This window comes from Thalassophryne amazonica, chromosome 1 (assembly GCF_902500255.1).
Source record: "Thalassophryne amazonica chromosome 1, fThaAma1.1, whole genome shotgun sequence".
Taxonomy (NCBI): Eukaryota; Metazoa; Chordata; class Actinopteri; order Batrachoidiformes; family Batrachoididae; genus Thalassophryne; species Thalassophryne amazonica.
The window spans coordinates 31,307,478-31,322,178 of NC_047103.1; positions in this window are offsets into that span (position 1 = coordinate 31,307,478).

The following is a 14,701-nucleotide window of genomic DNA, read 5'->3' on the forward strand; positions in this document are numbered from 1 at the left end:
GCTCAAACAACCAGATCATTTCCAAAGTGAAGGCTGTGTTGATCCGGGACGTCGTCTGACTACCAGAGAAGAGGTGTACATCAGCACTTTTGAGGCACATTCCACTGTTACAGGAGATTTTGTAATGAAAGACGTGCGGAGGAATTCGCGCGTCGGGACGGAGCCGCTCATGGCGCACAACAAAAAGCACGTCCGTGTTGGAAACCATTTGGAAGATTCAGACGGCTTTCGGTGGCTTTTCAGTCGAGTGAGTATCCGAGAAATTGTGTAACAGCTGGGCCTATCACAACTTGTCCTGTGAGACTTCCAACACGGACGTGCTTTTTGTTGTGCGCCATGAGCGGCTCCGTCCCAACATGCGAATTCCTTTGAAATAATTTGATTCAATGGCTCAGCCATTTTCCTGACAATGAAAATCCAATGAGGGGGCTGGACCAGTGCTCACTCAAAGCCTGCCCACAGGCAAATGACGCAACCGACAGGCGTGAAAAATCTCACGCATGCATACGAAGGTTCAAGCTTGGCTGATGCAAGCGCACATGATTCAAATCCATATATTTAAAAAAATAATAAATAAAAAGGTCGGATAGTTTTCTAACAGACCTCGTACAGTCATGACACATGCCCATATGTCATCATTTGGGTGCAGTCTAAACTGATAAAACCAAGTGCTTCATCTTTGTCTGGGACAAACCTCGGTGCCATGAAATGTTCTGTTATTGCTCATATGTTCATCACAAAGTTTTGATATGACACATACTGCTTGAACATAATAATGCAATCATGTCATCCTCTTACCACATCAACATACCACTATTTGCAGCCAATCACATAGCTCCACTGATACACACAGCAGGGAAAAGACTGCCCACCTGGGGTCAGGTCCTAAGCAGGAATAAAGAGCAGCTTAGCCCCAATGTCAGGCTCTTGTTTGCAATGGTGCATGAGACCCCAGCGCTGTTGTAGTTGACTCTGTTCGTCAGTTTAGGCATATTTTTTTTAAATACAGCATCTGTTTTTTCAGTCCGTCTCCTGTCAGTTATTGAGTTCACTCACCACATAAAAGTACCAGGTGGGATTCAACAGACACAAAAACCCCATACAATGTGAAGACATATGTAAATGTGATTTCTTTTTTTTTTTTCTACACAAATTTGTAAATATTAATAAAAAAATAACATTGTCATTATAGAGTATTGTTTGCGTAGAGTTCTGAGAAAACAATTCATCCATTTTGGAATAAGGCTTTAAAATAACAAAATATGAAAACGTGAATAGCTGTGAATACTTCTCAAATGAACTCTATATTCATAAAGCAAGGGCAATTTTTTTTTTTTCCCTGTTAAGTTTGACTGGATGTATGGAATAGACTACCAAGGCAAAAGAAAAAATATTGGAATAAAGTTCAAGTTGAATCTCCCCCTTCATTGATAAGCAAATTCAGCAAAATAGCTTCAGTCATTTTACAAGGATTAGCTCTGAAAGCATTTTTGTTGCTGAAAGTAAAACGTTTCTTTCAACATAAAGTGAATTTGATCTGCAGCAAATTATACAGCCACCCTTTTATCTCAGCTCCTGTCTACTTTGTTGGCTGTGACCTTGAATGTTTGCCCATTAAACAACTGACTCTCTGACAAGTATCCGTCTCAGCCTCAGGGAGCTGATGCACAAAGATAAGCGATCAATTCTGGCCTTTATCCACGATCCAAAAGTATGATAACTCAGGACTGAGTGCCTGTGCCTCAGAAGGTCTAAAAACTCAAAGACTGTAGGCTACAGCAGAAGGGTAAACTAGTGTTAAAGGAGGTCACTGTCTCTTCTCCTTGCCATAATTCAGATTTAGACCAAATATGCACAAATAAAAAGTAAGTTGAAGAGTAAATCCAAGTGTGGGATTCATCATTTCAACTTACAATAAAAATGAAAGGAAAAGCTGCAACAAAATAAAATCTGTTCTCCTAATTTACTTTATTCATTCACGAACAAACTTCCATGAACAAGGAACAACAGAAGATGACAGTTGTATGCAAAACGTTTGGGTACCCCTGATAATTTTCATGGTTTTCCTTTATAAATCATTGGTTGTCTAGATCAGAAATTTCAGTTAAATATATCATATAGCCGGCAAACCCACTGATACTTGAGAATTGAAATGACGTTTCTAGTATTTACAGAAAGTGTGCAATAATTATTTAAACAAAATTAGACAGGTGCATAAATTTGGGCGCCCTTGTCATTTTGATTGGAATACATTTAGCACTAATTATTGGAACACAAAATTGGTTCGATAAGCTCACTGACCCTTGTCCTCCTCACACAGGTGAATCCAATCATGAGAAAGTATATTTAAGGTGGCCATTTGCAAATGTTTCCCCTCTTTGCATCTTTTCTAATGAGTGACAACATGGGAGCCTCTAAACAACTCTCAAATGACCTGAAAACAAAGATTGTTCAACATCATGGTTTAAGATACAAGAAGCTGTCTCAGAGAGTTCAGCTGTCAGTTTCCACTGTGAGGAACATAGTGAGGGAATGGAAGACCACAGGCACAATAGGAGTTAAGGCCTGAACTGGCAGGCCAAGAAAAATCTCAGATAAGCAGAAGCGAAGGATGGTGAGAACAATCATAGTCAATCCACAGGCCCACTCCAAAGACCGACAATATGATGTTACTGCAGATAGTGTCTCTGTGCAACGTTCAACTATACAGTGCATTTTGCACAAGGAGATGATGTAATGCAGAGGAAGCCTTTTCTGCGTACACACCACAAACAGAGTTGCTTGAGGTATGCTAAAGCACATTTGTAAAGCCAGCTTCACTTTGGAATAAGGTGCTGTGGACTGATGAAAACTAAAACTGAGGTATTTGGACATAACAAGGGGTGGTATGCATGGCTGAAAAAGAACACAGCATTCTAAGAAAAACACTTGCTATCTACAGTAAAGTTTGGATGTGGTTGCATCATGTTGTGGGGCTGTGTGGCTAGTGCAGGTACTGGGAATATGGATTCCAGTCAATATCAGCAGATTCTTGAGAACAATGTTCAAGAATCAGTGACAAAGTTGAAGTTGCACCGGGGCTGGATCTTTCAACAAGACAACGACCTAAACGCTGCTCAAAATCTACTAAAGCATTCACGCAGAGGAATAAGTACAACATTCTGGAATGGCCATCTCAGTCCCCAGACCTGAATATTATTGAAAATCTGTGGTGTGATTTTAAGCGGGCTGTCCATGCTTGGAAACCAACAAACCTGACTGAACTGCAGATGTTTTGTAAAGAATGGTCCAAAATACCTTCAATCAGAGTCCAGACTCTCCTTGGAAGCTATAGGAAGTGTTTAGAGGCTGTTATTTCTGCAAAAGTAACTACTAAATATTTATTTTTTTTTTTTTTTTCTGTTGGGGTGCCCAAATTTATGCACCTGCCTAATTTTGTTTAAAGAATTATTGCACACTTTCTGTAAATCCTATAAACTTCATTTCACTTCTGAAATATCACTGTGTTTGTCTGCTATATGATATATTTAACTGAAATTGCTGATCCAAACAACCAATGATTTATAATGGAAAATCATGGAAATCATCAGAGGTGCACAAACCTTTACAAACAACTGCATATATATATATATTTATATATATATATATATATATATATATATATATATATATATATATATATATATATAACCGTTTTTCCCCACTCGACGACACACCCGCCGAGGATCAAACTCTGGTTATTGGCGACTCTGTTTTGAGAAATGTGAAGTTAGCGACACCAGCAACCATAGTCAATTGTCTTCTGCGGGGCCAGAGCAGGCGACATTGAAGGAAATTTGAAACTGCTGGCTAAGGCTAAGCGTAAATTTGGTAAGATTGTAATTCACGTCGGCAGTAATGACACCCAGTTACGCCAATCAGAGGTCACTAAAATTAACATTAAATCGGTATGTAACTTTGCAAAAACAATGTCGGACTCTGTAGTTTTCTCTGGGCCCCTCCCCAATCGGACCGGGAGTGACATGTTTAGCCGCATGTTCTCCTTGAATTGCTGGCTGTCTGAGTGGTGTCCAAAAAATGAGGTGGGCTTCATAGATAATTGGCAAAGCTTCTGGGGAAAACCTGGTCTTGTTAGGAGAGACGGCATCCATCCCACTTTGGATGGAGCAGCTCTCATTTCTAGAAATCTGGCCAATTTTCTTAAATCCTCCAAACCGTGACTATCCAGGGTTGGGACCAGGAAGCAGAGTTGTAGTCTTACACACCTCTCTGCAGCTTCTCTCCCCCTGCCATCCCCTCATTACCCCATCCCCGTAGAGACGGTGCCTGCTCCCAGACTATCAATAACCAGCAAAAATCTATTTAAACATAAAAATTCAAAAAGAAAAAATAATATAGCACCTTCAACTGCACCACAGACTAAAACAGTTAAATGTGGTCTATTAAACATTAGGTCTCTCTCTTCTAAGTCCCTGTTAGTAAATGATATAATAATTGATCAACATATTGATTTATTCTGCCTAACAGAAACCTGGTTACAGCAGGATGAATATGTTAGTTTAAATGAGTCAACACCCCCGAGTCACACTAACTGTCAGAATGCTCGTAGCATGGGCCGGGGCGGAGGATTAGCAGCAATCTTCCATCCCAGCTTATTAATTAATCAAAAACCCAGACAGAGCTTTAATTCATTTGAAAGCTTGTCTCTTAGTCTTGTCCATCCAAATTGGAAGTCCCAAAAACCAGTTTTATTTGTTATTATCTATCGTCCACCTGGTCGTTACTGTGAGTTTCTCTGTGAATTTTCAGACCTTTTGTTTGACTTAGTGCTTAGCTCAGATAAGATAATTATAGTGGGCGATTTTAACATCCACACAGATGCTGAGAATGACAGCCTCAACACTGCATTTAATCTATTATTAGACTCTATTGGCTTTGCTCAAAAAGTAAATGAGTCCACCCACCACTTTAATCATATCTTAGATCTTGTTCTGACTTATGGTATGGAAATAGAAGACTTAACAGTATTCCCTGAAAACTCCCTTCTGTCTGATCATTTCTTAATAACATTTACATTTACTCTGATGGACTACCCAGCAGTGGGGAATAAGTTTCATTACACTAGAAGTCTTTCAGAAAGCGCTGTAACTAGGTTTAAGGATATGATTCCTTCTTTATGTTCTCTAATGCCATATACCAACACAGTGCAGAGTAGCTACCTAAACTCTGTAAGGGAGATAGAGTATCTCGTCAATAGTTTTACATCCTCATTGAAGACAACTTTGGATGCTGTAGCTCCTCTGAAAAAGAGAGCTTTATATCAGAAGTGTCTGACTCCGTGGTATAACTCACAAACTCGTAGCTTAAAGCAGATAACCCGTAAGTTGGAGAGGAAATGGCGTCTCACTAATTTAGAAGATCTTCACTTAGCCTGGAAAAAGAGTCTGTTGCTCTATAAAAAAGCCCTCCATAAAGCTAGGACATCTTTCTACTCATCACTAATTGAAGAAAATAAGAACAACCCCAGGTTTCTTTTCAGCACTGTAGCCAGGCTGACAAAGAGTCAGAGCTCTATTGAGCTGAGTATTCCATTAACTTTAACTAGTAATGACTTCATGACTTTCTTTGCTAACAAAATTTTAACTATTAGAGAAAAAATTACTCATAACCATCCCAAAGATGTATCGTTATCTTTGGCTGCTTTCAGTGATGCCGGTATTTGGTTAGACTCTTTCTCTCCGATTGTTCTGTCTGAGTTATTTTCATTAGTTACTTCATCCAAACCATCAACATGTTTATTAGACCCCATTCCTACCAGGCTGCTCAAGGAAGCCCTACCATTATTTAATGCTTCGATCTTAAATATGATCAATCTATCTTTGTTAGTTGGCTATGTACCACAGGCTTTTAAGGTGGCAGTAATTAAACCATTACTTAAAAAGCCATCACTTGACCCAGCTATCTTAGCTAATTATAGGCCAATCTCCAACCTTCCTTTTCTCTCAAAAATTCTTGAAAGGGTAGTTGTAAAACAGATAACTGATCATCTGCAGAGGAATGGTCTATTTGAAGAGTTTCAGTCAGGTTTTAGAATTCATCATAGTACAGAAACAGCATTAGTGAAGGTTACAAATGATCTTCTTATGGCCTCGGACAGTGGACTCATCTCTGTGCTTGTTCTGTTAGACCTCAGTGCTGCTTTTGATACTGTTGACCATAAAATTTTATTACAGAGATTAGAGCATGCCATAGGTATTAAAGGCACTGCGCTGCGGTGGTTTGAATCATATTTGTCTAATAGATTACAATTTGTTCATGTAAATGGGGAATCTTCTTCACAGACTAAAGTTAATTATGGAGTTCCACAAGGTTCTGTGCTAGGACCAATTTTATTCACTTTATACATGCTTCCCTTAGGCAGTATTATTAGACGGTATTGCTTAAATGTTCATTGTTACGCAGATGATACCCAGCTTTGTCTATCCATGAAGCCAGAGGACACACACCAATTAGCTAAACTGCAGGATTGTCTTACAGACATAAAGACATGGATGACCTCTAATTTCCTGCTTTTAAACTCAGATAAAACTGAAGTTATTGTACTTGGCCCCACAAATCTTAGAAACATGGTGTCTAACTAGATCCTTACTCTGGATGGCATTACCCTGACCTCATTTTTGATCAGGATATGTCATTCAAAGCGCATATTAAACAAATATGTAGGACTGCTTTTTTGCATTTACGCAATATCTCTAAAATCAGAAAGGTCTTGTCTCAGAGTGATGCTGAAAAACTAATTCATGCATTTATTTCCTCTAGGCTGGACTATTGTAATTCATTATTATCAGGTTGTCCTAAAAGTTCCCTAAAAAGCCTTCAGTTAATTCAAAATGCTGCAGCTAGAGTACTGACGGGGACTAGAAGGAGAGAGCATATCTCACCCATATTGGCCTCTCTTCATTGGCTTCCTGTTAATTCTAGAATAGAATTTAAAATTCTTCTTCTTACTTATAAGGTTTTGAATAATCAGGTCCCATCTTATCTTAGGGACCTCGTAGTACCATATCACCCCAATAGAGCGCTTCGCTCTCAGACTGCAGGCTTACTTGTGGTTCCTAGGGTTTGTGGGAGTAGAATGGGAGGCAGAGCCTTCGGCTTTCGGGCTCCTCTCCTGTGGAACCAGCTCCCAATTCAGATTAGGGAGACAGACACCCTCTCTACTTTTAAGATTAGGCTTAAAACTTTCCTTTTTGCTAAAGCTTATAGTTAGGGCTGGATCAGGTGACCCTGAACCATCCCTTCGTTATGCTGCTATAGACATAGACTGCTGGGGGGTTCCCATGATGCACTGTTTCTTTCTCTTTTTGCTCTGTATGCACCACTCTGCATTTAATCATTAGTGATCGATCTCTGCTCCCCTCCACAGCATGTCTTTTTCCTGGTTCTCTCCCTCAGCCCCAACCAGTCCCATCAGAAGACTGCCCCTCCCTGAGCCTGGTTCTGCTGGAGGTTTCTTCCTGTTAAAAGGGAGTTTTTCCTTCCCACTGTAGCCAAGTGCTTGCTCACAGGGGGTCGTTTTGACCGTTGGGGTTTTACATAATTATTGTATGGCCTTGCCTTACAATATAAAGCTCCTTGGGGCAACTGTTTGTTGTGATTTGGCGCTATATAAAAAAATTGATTGATTGATATATATATATATATATATATATATATGTGTGTGTGTGTGTGTGTGTGTGTGTGTGTGTGTGTGTGTGTGTGTGTGTGTGTGGTGGGAATCTAACGGCGTGCAAACCCACTTTTTCAGGAAATTTCACATAAACAACTGACACAAACACAAACCATGACAAAATGCAAGCATTACACAAAGCCAGATGATCAGAGGACGATCTGTGCATTTTTTTGTTTCATCTTGCCGAACTACATTCCGAGCAGGGTGCAATGATTGCCACGCCATCTGGGAAGGAGGTATGCTAGCATTGAGCGTACATAGGCAGGTGCACAACCGACAAAGTAAAATAAAAAATAAACCCTACCAGCTCCAGTGAGGAGAAGGAAAAAAAAACTGAACAGTCATCCACTTCTGATTTCCAAAGTCCACTCCATCAATAAACAGCATCATAGAGACATTCCGTGTGCATGCTCACAGTGGGGCTAAAATAGTGTCCAGTGACACAAACAGACTCTGAAAAAATTAAGAGTTTTGGGGTGAAGTGTGTCGTCTCGTGTCTCTCTTTACAGCCTCTGTAAATTTGAACCATCACTTTCGAATGAAAGCTCAGAAGCTTTTTTATCGGATGAAGCAATGTTTGTTTCACTGTCTGTCAGCCATCGGGATGTCTCTCCTTTTCCGAAAATGTACATCACATGCTGAAAAATTGTTGTGGTTAGAGGTGTGGATGGGACCAGACCGGTACCGTCTCAAACACAAGAGAGCAAGAACCAGAACAGATTGTGAACGAAAAGAGTTTTATTTACAATAATAAATAACTGAGGTACTGAGCTGGAGGAAGCCTGCTGAGCTGTGACCAGGCCCACATATAGTGGTGGACGTTCGGGAGCCACAGTGCACTAAGGGACAGACTTGGGAGCTGGCCAGGTGGGATGAGGAACAAGGATAACGGAGGAGAACAGAGGTGAGTGATTGCACTTGTAACACTGGAAGCTGTCAACACAATAGTTCACTGTAGGCTTATGGCAGGAACATTCAAAATTCATGAACTGTCCTCAGAGGTAAGCTGCTGTGTGCCTTGTGATGCAGTTCCAATTAAGCTGGACTTAACTTTAGAAATGACTTGGAAAGTTCTTAGTGGGTCTGGATCAGAGCTCATACAGTTCTTGGAAAACAGTTCTTGGAATTAGACAGGAGCAGTGTGAGAGCGGGATCTGACAGACATGCACAAACATAGCTGAACATGGCAGAGCTATGCACTCTGAGGCTGAGAGCAGATGAGTTCCAAAGTGCAGCATGGAAGCCGCACAGGAAAGCGTCTGGAAAATCCAAAAGATTGGGAATTAGAGGTGGCCAGGTTACCTTGAGATGAGCTGTGGGAAGCTCAGGTGTCAGAACGCATGGAAGCGTCACCATAGACAGGTTCATGGATTTCTCATGAAAGGCTCACAGAGTATCATGGAAAGTCATGGAAGACTCTCGTGGGTCAGGGTCACCGAAGACTCAGGGAAAGACTGAGCTCCAAGCCGGGGTTAAAGTAGTCAGCTCCTTATCAGGAGCTCATGTGCATCAGCTGCAAGGAGAAGATCAATCAATCAATCAATTCAATTTTTTTTTTTTTTATATAGCGCCAAATCACAACAAACAGTTGCCCCAAGGCGCTTTATATTGTAAGGCAAGGCCATACAATAATTATGTAAAACCCCAACGGTCAAAACGACCCCCTGTGAGCAAGCACTTGGCTACAGTGGGAAGGAAAAACTCCCTTTTAACAGGAAGAAACCTCCAGCAGAACCAGGCTCAGGGAGGGGCAGTCTTCTGCTGGGACTGGTTGGGGCTGAGGGAGAGAACCAGGAAAAAGACATGCTGTGGAGGGGAGCAGAGATCGATCACTAATGATTAAATGCAGAGTGGTACATACAGAGCAAAAAGAGAAAGAAACAGTGCATCATGGGAACCCCCCAGCAGTCTATGTCTGTAACAGCATAACTAAGGGATGGTTCAGGGTCACCTGATCCAGCCCTAACTATAAGCTTTAGCAAAAAGGAAAGTTTTAAGCCTAATCTTAAAAGATGAGCTGCAGGTGTTCCTTGGCTCTGGAGTGCACCACCTGGAAGAAAAACAGATAAACTACAAACAAGAGAAAAAAAAGGTCAAGGATAAAGACAGACCATGACAGAAATGCCAACAAATGCAGAGTAAAATGCAGAGTAATAAGACATTTTCCAGAAAAGCAGCTGCTAACTCAGGGAGGAAAACTCGACCTTTTGTTTTTCTATTTTTATTTTATTTTTTGACAATATAGAGGGGTGTCAAAATCTGAATCACAAGAACAAGGTGAGATTTTCACACTTTAAGTGAATGCCCCCATCCTGGTGATATTGTGACTTGGGAATTCCAACTTTTCAAATTGAAAATTATGCAGGGGAAACGTGTAAAAAAGTCTATAATCTCCCACATTTTAAATTGTCTGTCAGTACATTCTTTATTGTTTTAAATATGTTTATTGCACATTCATAACATAAAGTGTTACAATGAAACACAAACATTTTAGATAAATTTAACAATTCAATCAATTCAGTTCTAATCAATAATTCAGCACAGAATCAGACCAGAAACAGTACTAAAAGAACAAGGACACAAGGTCTGATAGGACCCCAAGTGGAAGTGTTGCGCACAGTGATAGTTCCCAACAGCACCACTATGCTAATAATTTCTAATCACAATGTCAAACACTTTGTCAAAACAATGCTATTTAGTTGGTAACAGTTTTAGTTGGTAGCAGTTTGTAGGACTGAATTTTAAGAGGGTGCACCTATATTTACTCATGAAGGTTGATTTATTATAGGGCTATATTTCTTTTTACTAAATGTATCTAATAAACTGACAAGTATATATTTGGAGCCAAATACAGTAACCTTGCTCTCTCTCTCTCACTTTCTTTCTCTCTAGCTCTGTTATGGTTGGAGCCATGAGGAGATAGGACTAGACCTCAACGTACATGTTGCCAGATAAAAGAGGGTTGGGGTGCAAAAATCAAGGTGATTTATTGTAATTCCCAAATGTGGTAGTGACAAAAAAGTGGCAAGAACATCTAATGTGACAAAATCCAAAATGAAACAAGACTTTCATAATATATATGCTATAGTTGTGTTTTATAAGTGTAATAAAGGTTTACAATCAAATAAGAAAGGAAAAAGTGAAGTGGAAAATAATTTTCCATACACGTTTATTCAAAACACAGTAAACTATAATAAACAATTGTTTTGACAATTTATAAAGGTCATTTGGGCTCTTGTGTGAAAGATTGTACAAATAAATCATCAGTGAACACAAGGACCTCTTTTGGATGTAGACTCCCCATGCACTTTTCCATCAGGCGTTGAAATGTGGAGGGTGCATTTGTAACTCCTTGGGGCATTGTATTGAATTCCCAGAAACCCAGGAGAGTGACAAAGGCAATTTTGGCTTTATCCTCTTCATGCATCTTAATTTGGTAATAGCCTGAATTTAGGTCAAGGACTGAAAACCACTTGGTGCCCAGAGTGCAGAAAAAGACTCCTCCAGAATAGATAACGGGTAAGCATCCTTTACAGTCTGCAAATTCATCCATCCATCCATCCATCCATTTACTTCCGCTTTATCCGGAGTCGGGTCGCGGGGGCAGCAGCTCAAGCAAAGCCACCCAGACCTCCCGATCCACACACCTCCCCCAGCTCCTCCGGGGGAACCCCAAGGCATTCCCAAGCCAGCTGAGAAATGTAGTCCCTCCAGCGTGTCCTGGGTCTTCCCTGGGGCCTCCTCCCAATGGGACGTGCCCGGAACAGCTCTCGAGCGAGGCGTCCAGGGGGCATCCGGAAAAGATGCCCGAGTCACCTCAACTGACTCCTTTCGATGTGGAGGAGCAGCGGCTCAACTCCGAACTCCTCACGAGTGACCAAGCTCCTCACCCTATCTCTAAGGGAGTGCCCAGCCACCCTGCGGAGGAAACTCATCTCGGCTGCTTGTACTCGCGATCTCGTTCTTTCGGTCATGAGCCAAATCTCATGACCATAGGTGAGGATCGGAACGTAGATCGATCGGTAAATCGAGAGCTTTGCCCCCCTACTCAGCTCTCTCTTCACCACGACGGTCCAATACAGCAACCGCATCACTGCAGATGCTGCACTGATCCGTCTATCAATCTCAAACTCCATCCGTCCCTCACTCGTGAACAAGACCCTGAGATACTTAAACTCCTCCACTTGAGGCAAGGACACTCCACCGACCTGAAGAGGGCAAAGCACCTTTTTCCGGTCGAGAACCATGGCCTTGGATTTGGAGGTGCTGATTTTCATCCCGGACGCTTCACATTTGGCTGCAAACCGCCCCAGTGCACGCTGAAGGTCCTGATTTGATGAAGCCAACAGAACCACATCATCCGCAAACAGCAGAGATGAGATTCTGTGGTTCCCAAACCAGACCCCCTCTACACCCTGGCTGCGCCTAGAAATTCTGTCCATAAAAATAATGAACAGAACCAGTGACAAAGGGTAGCCCTGGTGGAGGCCAACGTGCACTGGAAACAGGTTTGACTTACTACCGGCAAATCGAACCAAGCTCCCGCTGCGGTCGTACAGGGACCGGATAGTCCTTAGCAAAGCACCCCGTACTCCAGGAGCACCCCCCACAGGGTGCCCCGAGGGACATGGTCGAACGCCTTCTCCAGATCCACAAAACACATGTGGGCTGGTTGGGTGAACTCCCATGAACCCTCGAGCACCCGATGGAGTGTGTAGAGTTGGTCCAGTGTGCCGCGACCAGGACGAAAACCACACTGCTCCTCCCGAATCCGAGGTTCGACCATCAGTCGAATTCTCCTCTCCAGTACTCTGGAATAGACCTTACCGGGAGGCTGTGTGTGATCCCCCTATAGTTGGAATACACCCTCCGGTCCCCCTTCTTAAGCCCTGCCACTGAGGAGCTTTCTAACCACCTCGGTGACTTCGGCTTGGGTAATTGATGAGTCAGCCTCTGAGTGCCCAGTCTCTGCTTCCTCTTCGGAAGACGTGATGATGGGATTGAGGAGATCCTCAAAGTATTCCTTCCACCCGCCCGACAACATCCCCAGTCAGGGTCAACAGCTCCTCACCCACACCATAAACAGTGCTGGCGGAGAGCTGCCCCCACCTCCTGAGGTGTCGGACGGTTTGCCAGAATCTCTTCTAGGTCGACCGATAGTCCTCCTCCATGGCCTCCCCGAACTCCTCCCAGACCCGAGTTTTTGCCTCTGCGACTGCACAGGCTGCGGCATGCTTGGCCTGCCAGTACCTGTCAGCTGCCTCCGGGGTCCCACCTACCAACAAAGATAAGTAGGACTCCTTCTTCAGCTTGACGGCATCCCTTACTTCCGGTGTCCACCACAGGGTTCGGGGATTGCCGCTGTGACAGGCACCAGAGACCTTGCGACCACAGCTACGAGCGGCCGCATCAAGAATGGAGGTGGAGAACATGGTCCACTCGGACTCCATGTCTCCAACCTCCCCCAGGATCTGGGAGAAGCTCTCCTGGAGTTGAGAGTTGAAGACCTCGCTGACAGAGGTCATTCCCAGTCATTCATTCGCCAGTCATTCCCAGCAGACCCTCATGATACGTTTGGGCCTGCCAGGTCTGACTGGCTTCCTCCCCTCCCAGCGGATCCAACTCACCTCCAGGTGGTGATCGGTCGACAGCTCTGCATTCTTCACTTGAGTTTCCAAGACACGTAGCCGAAGGTCAGATGATATGACTACAAAGTCGATCATCGACCTCCGGCTCAGGGTGTTCTGGTGCCACGTGCACTTATGGACACCCTTGTGCTTGAACATGGTGTTCATGATGGACAAACTGTGACTAGCACAGATGTCCAACAACTGAACTCCATTCGGGTTCAGATCAGGGAGGCCGTGCTTCCTGATCACCCCCCTCCAGGTCTCAGTGTCGCCGCCCACATGTGCGTTGAAATCCCCCAGGAGAACAATGGAGTCCCCAGTCGGGTACTCCAAGAAAGTCGGGTACTCTGCACTGCCGCTCGGCCCATAGGCCGAGACAACGGTGAGAGACCTGTCCCTGACCCAAAGGCGTAGGGACACGACCCTCTCGTTCACTGGAGTGAACTCCAACACATGGCAACTGAGCTGGGGAGCAATAAGCAATGCGACCCCAGCTCTCCACCTCTCCCCGTGGACAATTCCAGAAAAATGAAGCGTCCAGCCCCTCTCCAGGAGTTGGGTACCAGAGCCTAAGCTGTGCCTGGAGGTGAGCCCGACTATCGCTAGTCGGTATCTCTCAACCTCCCGCACAAGCTCAGGCTCCTTCCCCCCCAGTGAGGTGACATCCCTTACCAAAAAATAGTACTTATAAGTATATAAAAAGTAAACTAGAAGTATACTTGAAACATACTTGCATATACTACTTTTTGGTAAGGGATTCCACGTCCCAACAGCCAGGTGCTGTGAGCATGGACTGGGCCGCCGGGCCATCCGCCCTCAACCGCCACCCAATCCTCTCTGCACCCGACCCCCATGGCCCCCTCTGCAAGTGGTGAACCCACAGGAGGGGGTAACAAATATAATTATCCCGAAAACAAACGACAATAGCAAGGTGACCCCAGAATCAAAAGACAACATAAACAACCTCAAAGACCAAGGCAGACATAAAGTCAAGTCGTGAGGGGCAGGGCCCTCAGAACTGGAAGATCAGACAGTTGCCACGCATTGCTGACAGAGGTGATCGTGGCAACTGTATTTTATTATTGCAGAACGGTGCGGACGTGGCGTGTGTGGGTTTCCAGATCGGTGGAAAAAATCAGAATATCGTCTAGATAAACGAAAACAAACTTATTTCGGTACTCATGTAGCACGTCATTAACCAGGTTCTGGAAGTCCGCTGGGGCATTAGTAAGACCAAAAGGCATGACTAGGTATTCATAGTGTCCTGAGGGTGTATTAAAAGTGGTCTTCCATTCATTGCCTTCCTTTATACATACCAAATGATATGCATTGCGGAGGT